We start from the raw sequence: 19092 nt of genomic DNA, 5'->3' as shown, positions 1-19092 counted from the left end.
ATTCTCATTTGAAATGTACATTAGTCTGTTTGGACTGCTCTAATAAAATACCAGAAACTATGTACCTTACAAGCAGCAGGATTTCAAATGTGCAATTCTTGAAGCTAGGATATCCAAGATAAAGTCTCCAGGCTATTAATTGATGGGGGAGGAGCTGCTCCCTCATAGGCAGCTCTGATGTTCAGGTATGTTCCCTGAAGTACCTAGGTTTAACCCCACAAGGTGATGGTGTGAGGAAGTGGGTCCTTGGGGGATGTGATGAAGTATTGAGTCTAGAGCTCTCATCAGTGGAATTTTTGTCCTTATGAACACATGCCACAGGCTACCTGGCTCCGTCCACCACACGGGGACACAACCAGAAGCTCCCATCAATTAGGAATTTCCTCAGCAGACATTGAATCTCCTGGAGTTTTATTCTTCTGCCCTGTGAAAAATGAGTGTCTGTGGCTTATAAAGCACCCAGTCTATTATAACTTATTATACCAGTTTGATCAGAGTAAAGCAGTGCACTATCTTCCTGTGTCTCACAGGAGAAGATGAGAGGTCCCTTTGTGACTATTTTTTCATAAAGGACAATAATTCCATTCCTGTGGCTCCACCCCATGACATAATAACCTCCAATGCTCCACCTCCTATCATCACCTTGGGAGTTTGGGATTTCAATACACCAATTTTGGGAAGACACAAACATTCAAAACATAGTAAAAATCAGGGCCCTTCCTTGGTTAAGGGTATCATCGAAGTGCCTGGTGCACAGGTGTTAGTGGATACTTCCCTTCACTTTGTGAATTCTTGAGGACATGTGTGCCCTAAGGTGGTCCTCAGTAGAGAGTATGTCTTCATATATGATGGGACAGCTGGTGGACAACTTCTCAAGTGTTGAGGACTGAGTGTGACATCTGAGTGATTATCAGCCAAAACCAGCAAGGACTTTAGGACTTTGAGAGCTGGGTCATTCAGACCCAGGCCCAAATTTGATGAGGAAAGGGTCCCTAGAAGACGTGAGTGTATCAGATTTACCCCTGTTCTCAGGATACCTGCTTTAAAAGCCTGTCAGAAGGACACGGAATCTCATATTGGGCCCACTTGGGAGATGGAGGAGGTTGGCCCTGGATGCACATGAGAGGCTTTGGTTCTGCCCAGGTTTGCAATAAGCTAGCAAGACATTCAATTCTTTCTTCACACAGGTCCCAGGACTGGGTGTGCAGCCTGGCTCCTGGAAAAGGATCTGAAACAAACTTTCAAGTCCTTTCTGAGTTCTTGTAATTTGTCGGGGTACCGCGGACCCCACCCTAGTCTGGCACTGAGCCGGGGCGGCCCAGTTTGCAACATCGAGGACCCCACCCTAGTCTGGCACTGAGCCGGGGCCCCTGGTTTGCAACAAACAGCTAACATTGCTTAAGGAAGTTGGCCCGGCACTAAGCCAGTGCCAGAATGGACTGCTCTGATTGGACAAGGTGACTCATGCTCGCTGCGTGCCCTCTTGTTGCCCTTATTGTATTACATTGTTATCATGCTCTCCCCACATGCTCTGTAACCTGATTGGCTCATGATTCATATATAATGGCCATGACTTCCTTGTAAGAGAGAGAGGAGAAAGGAGAAAGAGGAAGAAGAGGAACAATAAAGAGCTCTGACGAACAACCAGTGTGTCGTGTCTCTCTCTGCGGGCAGAAGGGAACGCGACGAGTGGTGCCGAAACCCGGGAGCGAACCAGGGAGCAAACCAGGGACCTTTAGATCAGCAGCAACTACCTAGGTAAGTTTTAAAGATTAATGTTATATAAGTTTTAGAAATTAATGTTATATAAGTTTTAAAGATTAATGTTATATAAGTTTTAGAGATTAATGTTAACCAGTTTGTCTGTTGTAAATAATAAAATAGGAGTGATAAAGGCAGTCTTAAAGTTCGCGGTAAAGCGACTATCAGGACACGCGGAAAAGCGGTCCGGTTAAGGTGAAAGTAGCACGGTAAAGCGACTACAGCGCAGTAAAGCAACTACAGCGCGGTAAAGCGACTACAGCGCGGTAAAGCGACTATGAGGACTCACGGAAGGTGGTCCGGGGACACGCAGGAAGCGGTCCGGTTAAAGTGAAAGTAGGCACGTGGAAGGCGGCCGCTATAGCTAAAGCATGGGTTCAGAAATGTCTAGAGTTCGTATGGAAGGACTATTAAAGGCTTTATTAAAGACTAATGGAGCACCTTTAAAGGTTTCCTCAGCTAGGAAGTTTTTAAAAACTGTAGAAGACAAAGCCCCTTGGTTTTTAGATAAGGGATTGTTAAATCAAGAGAAACTATCACAAGAGACAGAAAAAGGCCCCCCTCCTGATCCCTTCCATGCAGCTCCATGGCCACCTAGGGAGGGAACAGCCGTGTCCTTGAAGCAGTCCTCCCCCTAGGCAGAAATCTCAGCAGCTCCATTCCTCAAAAGTAGTAAGAAATAATGTTTTGTAATTTTCTGCATTCAAACCTAACCTGATTTCTTAACCAGGAAGAAAAAGGGTTAAAAAGTCCTGGGTGATCCTCCCCCCCCCCCCGCCTGGCCTTGCTGAAGCCTGCATTGGAATGTAGGCTGCAGCGGCCTCAGCGGGAAAGGGAGGTAACCTGAAGATAAGAAAAGAAAGAAGAAAGGGTGTCTGTTTTAAACTTCTGGGTTGCTACACAAAACTAACTCATTTTCCAGAATTCTTGTTTTGTTTTGTTTTTCTTTAATGCTGTATTTTTGAGCTCATAATTTTGATCCTGCATACCTAGGTTAATGATTTTTTTTTTCTTTTTGATCAGTTCTATTTTTTATTCAACTAAAGTTTTTGAACATCTGTTACATTGCAATGGAGATTCACCTATAAAGTTACAAGGCCTTTAATTTTGTGTTATGTGTTATGTTGTACTGCCTAATGTCATGTTTTGTCTGTATCAAAACTGCGCGCTCCTAAAATTAAAATTTAAAAATGGATCCAAATACTTTTATTCACGTGATTTAAAAAGGTTCAATTTAAATTGAGTAAACTAATAAAAGTGAAATGTCTTTAAAAATAACTTGCAAGTCTGTAGGTGGTCAAACTAATGGAATGTTGATGATAAACAATGTCTAATATCAATTGTTTCTAGGACTTTTCTTCAACAGGAAAGAGACAGCAAATACTGTTCCAGACACTTGTCTAATATCTTGACTAAAAGCAAGGTTACTAAGAGTTATGTCTTAACAAGTACAATTCTATATACAAAGGGTTCTAAAGGTTTCAACTGTGCTTCAATTAGAGTACTATAAACAACAAAATATTTAATCTTATTGAAATAGAACAATTTATCTAAATTCAAAAATTTCATGAGAGTTGTTTCAGAATGTGAACAAAAAGGGGTCAACAGATAGGAAAGAAAAAAATAAAAGGTTCTGGGTTTGGAAATATATTTAATAAAAAGGAAAAGAAAATGTTTCTGGGTAAAAAAGTGCCTGTGTAATGGAATACATGAGGGTCTAAGTAAGTGCTAAGAAAGTCTGTGTAAGTAAAGGGCAAGTTTCAACAAGTCTGTGTGTAACTAAGTTGGTTGTATGTGTGTAAGACAGCTAAAGCTATTTAAGGTTTTTCCTAAGGTGAAATACTAATGTTCTGATATGAGCCAAAGTTTAATCTATATGGTAAAATAACATGGTAAAATAACAAGGATTTCTTAGAAACACTAATTTACTCTTAACTTTGTGTCTATTAAGTTTTATTCTTTAAAACAATTAGTCTTAAAAGTTGGGGTTTATACAATTATGGTTAAACAACTGTTAAGAGTATTGTACTATGTTACAGAGTCTAAATTTTTCTTTAAAAACTAAATTTAGTAAGATTAAAGTGTCAAGGTAATTGTGAAATGGTCACTCCTTGTATATTAAATGTATTCATATTTTCCAAGTATACAAATTTTAAAGCAGGGTATTTATCAAGCTGCTATTCTCCAAACTTCTCTCTCAATGTTGGAATGCTTCTAGGTTCTCACGAGCAGTCTTAATGCCTATTCCTACCTTCCTACCAGTCCCAGTCTCTGTTACAGATACAGAACTACCAGTGCTATTATCAAGAAACAAAAGAGATTTTGGCATCACAACAGCTGTGATCACTGCCATTGCAGCCTCTGCAGCAGCAGCCACAACCGCAGCAGCCGCATTGACAACTACAATACAGACAACAACTACAGTTAATCATTTGGCAGAAAACACTGCCACTGCCTTACAGACTCAAGAGACCTTAACCAACATTTAAGAACAGGCATCCTCCTAGTAAATCAAAGAGTGGACTTATTACAAGAACAAGTGGACTTGTTACAAGAACTTATGGGTCTAAAATGTGTTCTTTCTTTAAAAGCAGTTTGTGTTGCCCCTATCACTTTTTATAATGATAGCCATGCAGCTATGTTGTCTAGAAATCTTCTCACTATCTTACTTGTACTTGGTCATATGGGTTTAACAATTTAACCTCTTAACTAAGAGCTGAAATTATGAGAGTCAATACCACCAGGGTAAATGTGGCACCTGTATCTAAAATGGTCAAATGGTTCTCTACTGCTCTAGGTTTTGTAAAACTATGGGCAAGCCTTAGCTCCCTAGGACTAATATTTTAGGTGTTTTATATCTCATTCGCTTAATTTATCAATTACAAGCCACCCAACAGAGAGATCGAATCATCCTTCCTGGTCCTGACTGCCATTAAGGCTAGAGGCCTCCCCCCATATATGGCAAGTATGCTAGACCGGTAGTCAACGACGGGTAATGAAGGAGGTGGCCATGTACCAACCTAAGACAGAAGCTGTAGCATGCTCTACAGTCTTTGATGACGGGTAAGGACATGTGCTGACCCCTCAACCTAAGACAGGCACGGTCTCAGGCCTTTTCTTTTAATAAAAGAAAGGGGGAGCTGTCGGGGTACCGCGGACCCCACCCTAGTCTGGCACTGAGCCGGGGCGGCCCAGTTTGCAACATCGAGGACCCCACCCTAGTCTGGCACTGAGCCGGGGCCCCTGGTTTGCAACAAACAGCTAACATTGCTTAAGGAAGTTGGCCCGGCACTAAGCCAGTGCCAGAATGGACTGCTCTGATTGGACAAGGTGACTCATGCTCGCTGCGTGCCCTCTTGTTGCCCTTATTGTATTACATTGTTATCATGCTCTCCCCACATGCTCTGTAACCTGATTGGCTCATGATTCATATATAATGGCCATGACTTCCTTGTAAGAGAGAGAGGAGAAAGGAGAAAGAGGAAGAAGAGGAACAATAAAGAGCTCTGACGAACAACCAGTGTGTCGTGTCTCTCTCTGCGGGCAGAAGGGAACGCGACGGTAATTAACCTGTCAAAGAATCCTTCAGTGTATGCAGAGACATGTTTGGGTAGCCCTAGTATGGTGACTGGCACTGGGCCAAGAGGTGGTGCATAGTTTGTGTTACATGGCATGATCTACTTTTGCCTGATTAGTTAATGTCTCCTCTGCGCTAGTGGTCAACAGATGTTCCTCATTCTTATTTGGTACCATGGCACAGGCTCCAACTGTGCTACTTAATCCTAAGCTAATTGGCTGCCTCAGGTATATAAGACACACACCTATAGGAAGCACCTCTGATAAACAGCAACTCTGATAGATCGCAGAACATGGGGGTTGTAGGTCACAGGTTGTAGGATGTAGGTGGCATGCCACACACCGCACGCCACACCCCCAAGAAGCAACCCACCTTTAAGAAGCAGTAGACCATTGATAAGTGTAGCCTCTCTGAAAGAGTAGCATTCTCTAACATTAAGCAAAGTCTCTTTTCCTCTAAGCAAAGTCTTTCTTCCTCTCAAAGCCTCTCTTCCTCTAAAACTAAAACTAAGCAAAGCCTTTCTTCCTCTATAAACTAGCAAACAAGCAAACAAGCAAGGAAGTAGCCCAGATAAATAGAAGTAGTTCAGTTCCAGTCCACCTCTGATAAATTACCACGAGATTGTTGCTGCAGGTGGCAACAAGTGTATATTAATAGTAGCATCTGTGCACTCAGCAGACCAGTCACTCTGGATCAGAAGTGGTCCCTGCCCTTGTGGCCTCCACCCTTGTGACCTCCAGTCTAATGGAGAAAGCATGGAACCCATGTGGCCCATGCTATGCTGACAGTAGACATTGCTAATGAATCCTGCAACCCTTTATTGATGAGTCCTCACCAGCAACTGTTACTCCTCAACCATGATTGTTATTTTAGGTAAGAATTGTGTGCACATTGGACTATAAGATCCTGGAAATCACACAAGGTTAAGTAATCATTTAGTACCAGAGTAAGATGGTTTATGCTGGGTGGTCAATCTGTCACCTGTCTCTCAGGTTTGATTTTTGTCTCTTTGATTTAACTCTAAGTTTTTAAAATATAAATTACTTATATGGGTTAAATATAAATGCATGTTAAATACACTGAATTCTCATCTCCACCCCTATCCCCTCTATTCTATTCCAACTGCCCCTTCTGAGTATCTGTTTTGTTTCTGGTGCACATTCTAATAATTTATTCTTCTGGTAGGTGGCAAGAATGATTATATATTATTATGTCCCTTCCTTTTTTACCCCAAATGTAGTGGTGTTGTATATCCCATCTGCCCCTTTCATTTATAACAACCTGGAAAACACTCCACATATTCAAAGATCTTAACTTTCTGTGGTGTGAATAGACCAGAGTTGCAACTATTTTGCATAATAGACATTAGTGCTGTTTCTGAGCTAAATATCTTACCAAAACTGCTGTAGTGAATATCTCTGAGAATCTATTTTGTAGTTTTGCAAATGCATCTGCAGGATTCAATCTGCAAGAAATACTTCTTGATTAATGGTTAAATATGTCTTTGATTGCAAATAACAAAGCCCTGTTGGATGGGGGATTACAATATTTTTCTCTCTCCAGCAGTTATAAGAGTTCATGTTTCCTGTAGCCTCTCCAGAAGACAGTGGGCACATTTTGGAATTTCTGTATACTATCACAGTGTGATTTTAATTTCTTCTTTCCTTTCCTGAGAGAATCTTTTTGCTATTTCTGAATTTTTCCTTTTCCATGTGGTTGATACCATGTCATGGTTACAGAAGGAAACAGTACTGTCCTTAATAAACCCATGACCTGATGAGAGAGAGAGAGCAATGCTGAAACAAATCATTTTTGCCCAATATGATGAACTTTGGTAATTTGTCTTTTAGTGAATTACTTAACGCAATTTAAGTTTTCAAACCCATGAGCTGATAGTTATACACAATGTTTATTTTTATTTTGCTGTTCAGGTATTACTTGTGATAACATCTCTTATTTTATGGTTAGAGGTTTATCAATTTACTGACCTTTAGAAAGAATCAGAGGCCATGAGTCATAGAAGGACATCCTAGAATACACCCAATAGGGGAAATAAGTGTGTTAACAAGTAACACATTGGTATAATCATGCAGCATACAGTAATTCATATGACCATGTGAGGTCACATTGGGAATAGGAGTGAAACAGAATGAGAAGGGAGTAATCAAGGAGAAGTAAGAGACCCACAGAAAGAACAGGTGAACACAAGCTCTGATGTGGGAATTTATGTTTGAATATTGCCAAAAAAGAGCTTCTGGGGCTGAGCATGATGGCATGCAGGACCCTCAGCAGTCAAGTGGTACAAGTAGAGAAACTCTCCCCCAAAAAAACCTGTGTAAGGAAATTATTGATATACATTTGATGTCACTCCCAAATCCTGAGACACAAAAACATCTGTAGCTATGAACCCCATAATTATCAGCCTCCCTATGTGTATTAGGTCCAAGAGACCAATGGTCATTTTGGTGAACTTGAGCCTTTGCTGGAGTAGTTGTGGAACAGAAGAAGGATGGTGTTGGCTAAGATTCCAAGGCCAACTTCAGAGAAAGTGCATCTCTTATGCCAGTGGAATCATACAGTAGATTGGCCTTTTTCATCATTTGGGATTGGAATCACAGAGTATATATCTTAGGAAAAAATGAAGAGAAAGTCTTTATTTCAAATAGTACCACCTTCATGAATTTCAGTCGGTACTCTTACCATCAGAAAATATGTGGATTCACCCTAACACAATGTTTTTGCACTTCAGTTCTCAAGATTTTCTGGCACCCTTCAGGTGCTTTTTTCCTAGTTTTAACCAAATCATGTCTGGATTATGTAATGATTGTTGGACTTCCACTGAACATCAGCTTTCCTTTACACTCAGAATTACCATGCATTATTGAAAATAGTTCTCAAAGATCATGTCATCTTAAGGTTTTATGGGGTAATCTCTTACTTGGTATTCATCTTTCTCTTCCTGATTAAGCATCAGGAATATATGGAAAACTGTACAATTTTTGGTGAATTCTAGTGGGAGGTTTACATAATAGTAATGAATTCCAACTGTCTGAAGAACTGAATCCCAATGGAGTAGGGGCACACAAACGTATATTGTTTCAGTGCTGTATTTGTTTTGGTTTATTTCCAGACCTAATACCTTTAATACATCTGAGCCAACAACTGAGAAGCATGCTGTCTAAGACATATGCTTTGAGTTTACATTTGTGATTTTTCATTGAGTTCAAGTGTGACCTTGCTGCTAAATCTGATCATCTCATATGAAATTTGGGCAGTCATATTACCTATGCTTTAGAGCTATTACTGGTGAGAGAAGATCAAGTATCAAATATGGAAGTGTTTCTGACATATAATTATGTGTTTAGAAATGTTGGTCTTTAATTATTAAGTCCTCACTCATGTGACTTGGGTGATTTAATTTAGTGTTATTAATCATCAATACCCATGTTTTTGCCTCAAATAAAACTCCTTAATGTTAGAACATTTTAGCATTGTGTCCAGAAAACTTCTTGGTGGTATTTTAGGACTGTCTTTGAATCCCCAGTAGCTATCCATCTTATATGCATGTTATTATCTTGACCAGAATATCTATCCTAAGTGAACAAAGTCCATCTATCATATTAGTAGGAAAATATTCTAATTGTTTTCTCCTCAGTTATATGGAATAAGTGCAGTAATAAAAGTCACATTTACGATTGATTCCAAGTCATTCCTTTGTAAAGTTTAAATTAAAGAACACGAATTTTACTGAAGCCTAAAAGATAGACTTCCAGAAGAGTCCCAACTGTCATCTGCATGTGTAATTGGGTGCAACTTAAGAACATGCTGATCACCACTGAGAAGTCCAAATTTGAGAGTCTTTATTAAGCCAGTTGGATGACTGTCTCACACAATGCCCCAAAAAATGGCTATTGGGAGAACAGCTCTGACCACAGGGTTGTATGGGTTTTTACACCAAAAATCACATTAATCATAAGTGTCTGTTGCTATAATTCAGAATTACACATTAACATCATGAGATCATTGACAGAGGGGGAAGTGGGTCAAAATGACCCTTACCTAGGCACAAACTAAAGAATGGTTGCTAACATCCACACAATCACTGTTCACATGGTACAATATTTAGGAGCAATAGCAATCAAAAGAGTGCAATTCTGTACTAAATAAGAGTTGCCATTGTATATTATTAAACATGTCACAGCAAGTAACTGATGATGGGTACAGAGGTGGAGTGTTCCCATGGGAGAAGCTTGTTTCCTACATAACATAGAGTCTCAGAGCAAAATTGAGTCAGTTTAGTCATTTCACTAGAGTCTGACCTATAACATTCTCATGGAGCCAGATCTGTCAACCTATCACACATGAAGTTAGCAATGTATTTCTCTAGTTCAGAGACCCAAGCCTAAACTTTATACATCAAATTTGATGTTAATCTGATGGAATATTTCCAATACAAGACATGTTTGTGCTTGAAGTCAAGCATCTGAGATAAAGGTGTATTTTTTAAATGGTTTCCAACCACACACTGAAAAATACCAATCATCAGAAAATCATGTGGGTGAGACTAAATTATTTCATGACTCTTTAGACCATGCAACTCTATAAGGCAAGGCATTAAGCAAAACCATAAAAGTTAAATATTCATTAACATACTATACCATTTAAAAATCCATGGGAGAAGGAAAAAAAATAACAGAAAGAATCAAACATCATTACCCTATATAAATATATGATTAGGCAAATGGTATGCTGTTACTCCATGTACAAACAGAAACAATATGTATCCCTTTAGTTTACAATAAAAATAAATTAAAATTTAAAAAAAATAAAAAATATAAAAATCCAAGGTGATGTAGGTCCTTGTTTAAAATATTAAACTGTTGATTTTTGTTCATTTGATTTTTAATTGTAATCTATGTCTACTTCAATATGAGACCCAGAATTATAATTCAATATGTGCACCCAGTGTGATCAAATCAGGGTAATTTTTATCTTCTGAAATATTAGCATTTTTATGTTTGAAACCTGCAAATATTTCTCTGGCATTTTGACTTGTATAAGTAGTTATTATAGATGGTAACAAGCCCATTGTGCTATAAACCCTTAGAGTTACTTTCTGCTCTTCACTGTTTTGGGAACTCCCTACCCATCAACAATCTCATTTTCTTTCTTGTAAATCTAGGAAGCTTTTCTGCTTTTGACTTCTGTGTGATCAAGTTTCTCAGCTCCAGTGCTTGAGTGCCAACATGCAACATTGGTGGACAATTAAAACTATCTACCACCACTAAAAAAATACAAAATTACACTCATTTAAAAATTAGGCAAATTGGAAAAATTTTCTGCATTTATTCATTCAATTTTTTGGTTTTGTCTCCAATGATAAGTCCAGAAAAAAAAGAATAGAAAGTTATAAGTAAAGCATCCATGTGCCCAAACTTTTATTGGTCACATTTGACCACTAGGAGGTTGTTCTCTAATTTTTTGACAGTGGTGTACATATAAATGGCATATGCCCTTTCTTATAAATTTATATCACATAAGTGAAAATATTATATGTATATTTTTATAGTGTAAGTTTATATACATTCATATTAGCATGGAATAAATTTTAAAATTGTTTCAGGATGAGTGCAATGGTACATGCCTCTAATTTCAGTAGTTGGGGAGGCTGAGAAAGGAGGATTGGGTGTTCAAAGCCAGCCTCAGTAACTTAGCAAGATCTTAAGCAACTTAGTTTAATCCTTTTCCAGAATAAAAATAGAAAGTACTGGGAATGTGACTTATTGTTTAAGTACACAAATGCACTCATCCTCTGCCCCTACTCCACCTGGATGTCCCCCTACACACATGAAAGAATAATGTCTCAACCAAGTCACCCTCACCTGGCCTCCTTTAACAATCAGTGCTCATTCACATCAGCATCCTGGATATATCATCACTTAATGCCCACCCCACCATGCCACTTTGTGATCCTGCCCTGATTCTGCTACACATCCACCCACCCCAGTACAAGTGGTTGCTCTGTTCTAGCTCCAGACAACCCTCAATTTTTTGAATGGGACCTTACTTTTAAAAATGTGTTGCTAAATTACAAAATAACTTTTTTTTCTTTAGGGCTGGAGATACATATCAGTGGTAGAACAAGTGCTTGACATGTGACTGGCCCCGGGTTACATCGCAAGCACCTAATAAAAAAAAATGACCAGGTGTGGGGGCACATGCCTATAATCCCAATGGCTCAGGGGGCTGATGCAGGAGGCTTGCAAGATTTAGGCCAGCTTCAGCTACATATTGAGACACTAAGCAACAAAGGGAGAACTTGTCTTTAAAAAACAAAAAGGGCAAGGTATGGAGGCTCATTGTTTAAGTACCCCTGGATTTAGTCAACACCACCCAAAACAAAACAAATCCAATAAATGAAAAGCACAAAAGAAACTATATTCCCCAACATCCTTTGCAGGTAGGAGTGCCTATGATTATGTGCTGGCCAATGAGATCTTTCTCAAAGACCCTGGGCCTCCAGCTCTTGTTTTTTCCTTCTTCCCCTTCCCCTGATATCTGTCTTGAAAAGGATGGCAGAATGGAAAACAGGAAGGGTCTTGTACATGATGGCATGTTTGGAAAGCAATGGCAACTCACATACCCACCTCTGGGCTTTTTTGAAATGAAGGAAAAAAATCTCAGTATCTGGCGGCCATATTTTTATATTAGAGGAAAAAGTGATGCATTGGATATCTTCCTTGTTCCAATTTCTGTTAATTGTCCTCAGGTTTGGAAAAAATCTGGGCCAAGAGGAATAGCAACTTTTTGCAGTAATTTCTTCCTCAGGTCTCTGGGGATGGAATGGAGGCACCACAGGAAACCTGTCCAGTCCCTAATCTGAGCCCTTGGGGCAGAGTCAGCTCTGAGTTGTGTCCAGTATCCCTCACTTCCCAGAAGGTTCACAGAGAACAAGTTTCTTTCTGGATGCCAGCACTCAAGTCCAAAATCTCAGGGCCCCCATTGCTCTCCTGAGCCCTCTCTCTGTAGCAGGTGAACACTGGTCCAAATCTCAATTCCTGCACTGATGGACCATGTGGAAAGTGACTTTGAGCAAGCTTTGTTGTTCCCATCTCTACAGTGGGACTATGCCAACTAATGACTTGAACCTAAATTAAGGCAGAAATAAAGAATTCAGGGTCCCAGGACTAGAGGTGAGTGATGCCCCTCCTATAATTTGATGAAATATCCAAGGGAAGGGAAGTGGCATGTAAATTTACAGATCTTGGACTGAAAACCACAGCCTGAAGGCTAAATGGTGGGTGTGGATATGAACTAATGTGTGATGGACTAACTTTCATCCTCCCCCACAACAGAGAAAAAAATGCTAAAATTGAAATTTTATAAAGAAGACATTAGATCCATGAGTTTTTGTTATGTTGTTTTCTTTTCCTTTTTTTTTTTTTTTGGCCAGGAACCCAAGGTGCTTCACCACTAAACCATATCTGAACATTTTCAAAAATATTTTTAAATTTATTTCAAGACAAAATATTAATCACAACATTGAGGTGATCTTATATCAAATAGGTGTTTTAGACAAAAAAGAAATGTGTGAAGTAAGCAAATGCTTCTTTGTCACCTGAATTTGTTCTTCTTTTCTTAAATTCAGGTGATATGCTTTATATACAAAATTAAATAAAAAATAATGAACATTGACCTCATTTTAATCAAATTCTTTTCCTTCTTTCTACCCCTGGTCCCTCTCCCATTATCCTCTCCTTCCCTCCCTTCTATGTGACTAGAAGGACTTCTGGGATTTTGCCGCTTAATGCTAATTCTGGTGTCTGGGACAATAGTTTTCTTTTTCTTCCTTCCTGTCTCCTCCCCAGTTTTGTAGTATTCTGCTGTATACTTTCAATTTTTTATGAGAATATTTAGCATTTTTATAAAACAATGCAACCAGTTTTCCAAAGAAAAGCACAATTTTTGAAGTATTGTGAGCATTGAAGGTCATGATGAGGAAAGCACTTGGAATAGTGTGGCTGCATGATTCTGAGAGGCCCCCAATGCCTTTGTGAGGATATACATGCTGTTCTTATCTGGAATGTCCTTCCTTTGGTCTTTTATCAAGTTTTTCCTCATCCTTCAATACCAAGTTGGATGGGAAGAATTTCAGATACCTTCAACCAGCCCACCAGGCCCTTTCTATGGAGACTTCAAATTTGAGCAATGATAAAGGGACAAAAGAAAGTCCTACAGTGTGCTCACATTGCAGCAGCATCCAGGGAGGGTTGTGCAGGGTTTTGGGCACTGTGATCACCTGGCACAGCCCAGCTACTTACTGAACTTAACCATCAGGTTTCCTTGACCTCTCCAGTGTCCTCTACCTTGTTGTTTTTATTTAAAGAACCCAGTTTATTTTCTGCAGCTTGTAACCCAAGTCCCCAAATGCTGTCTCATCTATGCAACATTGAGTCAAGCCATCAGAATGAAAGCTATTTACACAGAATTATAAAGAAGTTCTCCTTCCAAGACCCAGTCTTGAGAAAGGTGGTCATGATCAGGCACCTGGGCTTCCTCAATCTGAGGTGAGTAGGGCTGGCTGGCCAGGAGAGCACAGATGGCTCTTGTTTGCCAAGGAGATGTGCCCAACTTGTGCTCAAAGGCTGAAAGAAGGTGAAGAACACCACAGAGCTAGAGAGTAGCAGAAGGCCAGGTCCTGTGTAAACATGCTTCTTTAATCCTGCTGGACTTCTCCACATGCAGGACAAAGACCTTGCTCTCTTGCTAACCAGTCTTTTCTGCTTCCAGTATCTGCTTGACACAGAGATGGCACTGAAAATGTCCTTGCTCTCATGCTAATCAAGAATTATCAGGCTGGGGAGATAGCTCAGTTGGTAGAGTGCTTGCCTTGCAAGCATAAGGCCCTGGGTTCAATCCCCAGCACCACAAAAAACTAAAAGAAGAATTATCATCATAATCAGTTGCAATGTGTAAAGGGGGAGGCCATGGCTCAGGTGAACAGAGTTGTCCAAGGTCATTCCTTGGACTGTGGGGTCCCAACGTGACCAGACCCATAGTTCAGTTGTCCCTCAGCCTGAGAGGTATCTGCAACCATGGGCAGCACTGTAGGACAACTTTCATTCATTTTGGAGGGCTTTCTCAAGGAGCAGTGGAGTGGCCGGCAGACCTGCCTGGTGATGAGTGGAGGCAGGTGTAGGAGAGAGCTTGATTGAAAAAGCATGGCTGATCAAGATGTGCAGAGTCATTTGGGATGCTGCTGGATGTAGGTGGAATTGAACCAGCCAGTCCACAAGAGGTCCAGGGCTAGAGGGGAAGAATTTAGATCCCAGTGTGTTAAATAGGCCAGAAGAGGTCAAGCCACGTGGGTGGAATGCAGGGAAGCATGTGGGTGGAGTGGGCATGTTGCTGCAAAGTAGTGCAGAGAGGAATCCAGATGTAGGGCAGAGCCTATGGGAGGAAGTTGAGAGGGCCCAGTAGAACAACAGTGGTGGGTGGAGCTTGTGGGGCAGAGCCAGCTGAGCAAATGGAGTCAAAGTCTAAGAAGCAGTGGGCAAGGCAGGGCAAGGGGAAGCACATGGGAGGCGTGCCCCACCCAGAGCTCCTCAGGTGAGATAGGCACTGGAACCAGGAGCCCCACAAGTGAGTGGAGGGCATTGTGGGTGCATCCACAGGAGGTGAAGGGAGTTGGGAGAGGTGCATATGTCTGAAAACACTGTCAGAAATCACTGTGAACCCAGCGGGGAAGCAGGCCCCTGAGATCTTGGCTGGGAATGTTATTTCAGGCTGTTCCATTGGGGCCACATTTTCCCCACTTATACAATTAGGCAACGGAGCAGGGCTCAAGACTCTGAGGCACAGCCTTCCTTAGTCCCTCACTCTCATGGGATGCTGTGAACTTTCCATGTACTCAGGTGCGTTGGGGTCTGTGGGGTTCCTGGAATGGGTCCTGGGGATGTTGCCTTAGACACTGTGTTTTTTGGGCACGACCATTGTCCCAAAGTGTTCAGAGAGACTTCTGGTACCTACTGTGTAGACGGTGAGACCTGGAGGTCCAGAGAGGGTAAGCCTGTGGAGCAGCTGCATCTTGCTGGATCATGGTCTGGATCTCACATTGTACCTCACTCAGCCACCTGCAGGGGCTTCCTGGCACCTGGTCAGTGAGAGAAGCATAGATGTGGAAGGTGGCCTTGACCCTTGCCAGGGGCCACCTTGTGGAACCCACTGCCTGTGTAAAGAAAGAGATCTTTGCCTGGCAAAGAAAGAGATCTGCCTCTCAGGCTTTTGTGAAGCCAAGCCCAAACTTCATGATTCTCTAAAAGGCTGTTTGGCATGGATGGGGTGGGGGATCTGTGTTTTTACAGTGCTATCATTTAGTTATATATATGGAAACATACCTCTGTTGTATTTTTTTAAAAGAACTATTTTGTATTAAGCTCTGCTCTAGATGAGAGGACATAGATGTGAACAAAACAGTCAGGAATCCCTGCTCCCACTCTGGTGTGGGATGCTGTTCCACTGGTCTAGCCCAAGAATTCAGGCACTAAAATAACATGGAGATCTGACCCCTTTAGGGGTGTGATCTAATGTTACCATCCACAGCAAAGTTTCACCTGCTCCTTTAATCTAAAGTATACCCCACATGTCACCTAGCTACCCCTAATACTTTCCTACCTGTAAGATGAAGGACTCCTAAGGAACTATCCCTTCCCTAGGTTGCAAGAGCACCTGTCTCACCTCTACCAGTACATACCTCTCTGGTTGATGTGGGTTTTCTAGTTGTTAGAAGTGCTAACTCCTGATTAGATGCTAGATGGCGCCAGAACTGCACATAACACTTTTTCTAGATTCCACCAGAGCATCTGCCTACATATTAATTGACTTGGTTACTGGAAGTTTGAGAAAGCCCTTCAAAGCTGCTGTTTTACAAAAAAAACCTTTATTTTATTTTATACTTTTTTTTTGGGTACAACACTTAATGAGTTTTGTGTATATAATTAACTGTCCAGCTACGAAAGGGTACCCACTGCAGTGTTCATTGTCATCAGGAGAAGACAATGTAGATAGAGAGATAGATAGATAGATAGATAGATAGATAGATAGATAGATATTCATGTACTTTTTTCTCAAAATTTTTTTGAGAAGTGAGGTTAGCATCTCAATTCAATCATGGCCTCTTCCACAGGTGTTGTTCCTGGGATGCTGCAGGAATCTTTGCTAATATTGGAGGCATGTTGTGTTCTTTTCTAAGTTTGATTATTATAAGCCAATACATAGAATGTATATGCATATATATAGACATATATTTACACACGTGTATGTGTAATTATATAACAGAGATGCCAAGTTATTTTGCTTTTATTTACTCATTGGGCATCTGTACACCCCAGTGAAGAATCAGTGGTTTTTGCCTATAAGTTCCTCTGATATGAAAAGAATTTGTGGCATTTAGCAGAACTTGCCACCATTGGCATGTATATCAATCAAATATATATATATATTTTTTCCCCCCTCTGAGGCACCCTTTGTAGGTGAGCATTTGCCAAAATGAGTGATTACTTCAGCCCCTAGAATATATATTATATAACATGATGGCATAACTAGGTAAGGGAATAAAAGTGGTTGAACCTGATTTATTTATAATTACAGATATTTTATATACATCTAACCACATGTAATTGCATAATTTATATGTATATAATTTTGTACACACAAACACATACACATATGTGCTTATAATTTTGTCTCTAGAACAAGTAGGAATTGGTCATGGATTGGGGTGGGGGGGAAAGGGCCAAAAGACCAATGACAATTTCTGAATTTTTTCTTATGCAACCTAGGGGGTTGTTAACTACCAGTAAAGGATGGGTCTTAAAGATGATGTGAGCAGGAAAAGAGCACTGGTTTTGAAGAAGGCTATTGCGTTGTTTGCGATGCCTCCTAGATATCCACATGGACAGGTCTGCAGGTGAGAGTAGAGGGCTGGGAAGAAGATGAACACTTGGGAGGCAGGGGAGGTGGAGAATGCTTTCTGCCATGAGACTGAGGTGACCTAGTGTGAGGTGAAGATGGACAAGCACAGGAACCTTGCTCTGAGTTGGGGATGTACCTATATTTAACAAAGGAGATGAAGACCATGAAGGAGACAGAGAGCAGGGGCCTCCAGTTAGGGGGATGAAAAACCAGGGAAATGGAACAAGATGGATTTCTGGGAAGAGAGAATTTTAAAAGAAAGGTGGGACCTCTTGTACCAAAGACTGCTCAAAAGTGAACTAGAGGACAACCAAGGATGGACCATTAGATTTGGTGCCATAGATGTTTCTGTTGCTCTCAGTGGCACCACTGTCCACAGGTGGAGGGAACTAAAGCCACCTGGATGATTTATGGAAGAATAGAAGGTGGCACAGTGAAGGTCACAGCTGGAGAACATTTTTCTGATTTTGGGCAGTGAGCTGAAGGAAGACCCAACCTGGCATTAGCATTGATGTTCTCTGAGATGTGGGGAGGAGGTGATTTCATAAAGTGCATTTATCACTTGTTTGTGGCTGCAGGAATCTCTGTTATTATATTTACCAACTGTATACTAGAGGTCTTTTCCTTTAAAATTTGGAAGGACAATAGTAAATACTGGAGTCGAGATTGCTGCTGGGACAGAGTATGGGGTGAGAGTGGAAGATGGGTAATTAGATATAATTACTCTGTGCCATGTATTTGGAAATATCAAGCTTGATCCATTAACATGTGCAATTAATATGTATGAATTTAAGAACACATGGGACTAAGGATTCTCTTCTATCACTGAGTGATACTGAATGAGACCCTCAACCCTAGGGGAGGATATTTTTATCCTCATGCTTTAACTCCTGCTTGTGAAAGTGGTCACTGTCAGTCACCTGTGAAGAGAACTGTATCAATCTTTTCTTATTTATTGGGATCTTCAAAATAATAGCCAATGCTGGCTACACATGATTTTTCTTATGTGGTGTTTGGTGGTGGTGGTTAAATAATTTAGAAAGCAATAGGACAGAAGTGAAGTGCCTTCTTGTCACAGCATGACAGGGTTACCTGATGTTCACTGAAATCCTGAAGATGCTACCATCTGCCCATGGTCAAAGTGGTTTTTGCCAGATTTATCATTTGAGAACTTCCTTCTCTTCTCTTTTTTCTATACTATCCTTTGTGATCAAGCCACTGAATCTGGCCACCCTGAAATGGAGAAGGAGTGTAAGCTCCATCTGAAGGAGGGTTGCTATCCACCTGTGTTGTTTTCAACTCTTCCATTAGATTTTTCTGTTCCCTCACTTATTATCTACGTAGCCATTTACTTATTTATGTCAGTAAACACATATTCAATTGTTACTATCAGATTTATTTCATTTTTAAAGTTATTTATTTTACCTATCATGTTCTTTGATGTTTGCCTCTTGAAACATCTTACACCTTTGTTCTCAGGTCACTTGTCAGATGTCCACACTTGGGACACTTTCCTCCTCCTCCTCCCTCTCCTCTGCCTTCTCATTCTGCTATGTTCACGCTCATTTTGTATTTCCTTACCAAATCCTAGAATCAGGCATTTCTCCAGGGAAAGAGAGTCCCTTGTTAATTGTAGCTATTAGGGTCTTCTGTGTAATTGACAGATCCAATGCAAAATGAAAATGTAGAGCCCTTGTTCAAAAAGCAGGTAACCTGTGCCATTAACATCATGTGAGAGAAATGTATTTCCTCAGTGGTGTCTTCATAGTTCATGTGCATTT

The sequence above is a fragment of the Sciurus carolinensis genome, unplaced genomic scaffold (genome assembly GCF_902686445.1).
Source record: "Sciurus carolinensis unplaced genomic scaffold, mSciCar1.2, whole genome shotgun sequence".
Lineage (NCBI taxonomy): Eukaryota > Metazoa > Chordata > Mammalia > Rodentia > Sciuridae > Sciurus > Sciurus carolinensis.
The sequence above is the reverse complement of the archived record's forward strand: the minus strand, read 5'-3'. Positions refer to the sequence as shown.